We start from the raw sequence: 1960 nt of genomic DNA, 5'->3' as shown, positions 1-1960 counted from the left end.
GAACACGATTTCCTTTGCCTTTTCAATGTTTTCGTCGGTGGTAGAGGTCGAAGGTCGTCCAGAACGCGGCATGTCTTCGACGGTCGTACGACCGTACTGAAAGGCTTTGTACCACTCATAAACTTGAGTTTTCGATAAAACTGATTCCCCATAAGCCTTTTGTAGCATTCGCAACGATTCTGCACACGAAATTTCGTTCGAAACACAAAATTTGATGCAAACTCTTTGTTCAATATTTTTTTCCATTGTTTTTTTCGCAACGCCCTACTGAGGTGAACTGGTTTCAACAGCTGCCGTAAACGAACTGTCTGACAGATCGCGCTCATTTTTGGCATAGTAATTGTCCTTAATTGCTGCCAAACTACATAAACTTAAAATATCGAAAAATATACAGCGCGCGAATTTTAAATGAGAATTTCCGAAAACTTTTCGGTCACATTAGTATATATTTATATTTATGTGTTATATGTGTTTTATCTTCATTAATTAATATTATTTGGAAATGTGTGGCACAAAAGCCAAGTTCGACAGGCCTCAGGCCAATGTAGTTAATGAAGTGGAAGTACAAACAGATCTAAGCGATTTAAAAACCACAAATTTCCTTTTGCTAATTCTTGTTGTTATAGTGATAGGACAAATTGTTCTCAAATTAATAGGAACGTACAGAGCTTCAATTAAAAGGAAATATATGAAACGTGCAGTTTCAACAGACAATATTTAAAATGCTTAATTTCAGTTTAGTAATTTTTTTTCTCTTCTCTTTGCTGCATTTAGTTAAAAATTCATTACTGGATTAATACTTAAAATATATAGAATATTTTTACTATAATTTTGAGTTCCCAATCTGTAGTTGTATAAGAAAATTTAATATTAAATTTTATATAATAGTTGAATTTTAGCTTATAATGGCTATGTTATAGAATTATCTGTAAAATTTAAATAGTTTAATATAACTTATGCACCCAAATTGTTAAGATTTTCGTAAATTTAATTTACAATTGAAAAAATAATATTGTTTGATGGAATGGCAAACAATATTGAATAAAATACGTTTCCTAAAAGAAACGTTTAACAAGTCATATAAATGTATGGCAATAGACAGACCTGTTAGTGCTACAACACTACACAAACACTGTACGTTATTATTACAAAGTTTAGAAAGTATTCGGGTACTTTTAAACGTACACTTTGATAGGTTCACAACCGCACACAAAGCGGAAGCGAGGAAAATCTTTGGAGACCTCCGTGAAAAAGCTATCAAAGTTACCTTAAAAAGAGGTATTAATATTGAAATACCCACAACATTAAATGAAAAAATTTCTATTACTATAGAATTAAACATAGACTCAGACTCTTCTTCTAATTACCCAGACTCTGAAATCAAAATGCCTATGACAGTAGTAGAATTCCTAAACACGGCGACCAAAGTCATCCCTGACTTTGACGGAACACCAGAAAATTTGCAAAGTTTTCTAGATGCTCTATCTATCGTCGATACTTTTAAGGATGGTCATGAAGCAACAGCTGTAGCCCTTGTGAAGACAAAACTTAAAGGAGCAACAAGAAGTCTGATAGAGAATGAAGTATCATTGAGCCAAATAACAGATAAACTTAAATCCACTGTTAAAGGTGAGTCGGTATCAGTACTCACAGCCAAGCTAATGAACATACAGCAAAGGAGTAAAACGGCTAACCAATATGTTAAAGAAATAGAATCTTTAACAAAATCTCTACAATGTGCATACATTTCAGATGGTTTATCTCGGGAACAAGCAGAGAAATACTCGACCGAGCAAGCGGTCAACGCTATGACTAAGAATTGCTCATTAGAGAAAGTTAAACTGATAATGGAAGCCGGTCAGTTCAAAACAATGAGCGATGCAGTAACTAAGTTCGTCACTAGCTGCACAAATGCGACAGGAAAAGAAGACACAATTCTTCATTACAGATCACAATCTAA

The sequence above is a fragment of the Teleopsis dalmanni genome, chromosome 1 (genome assembly GCF_002237135.1).
Source record: "Teleopsis dalmanni isolate 2A chromosome 1, ASM223713v2, whole genome shotgun sequence".
Classification (NCBI taxonomy): Eukaryota; Metazoa; Arthropoda; class Insecta; order Diptera; family Diopsidae; genus Teleopsis; species Teleopsis dalmanni.
Note: the sequence above shows the minus strand (reverse complement) of the source record.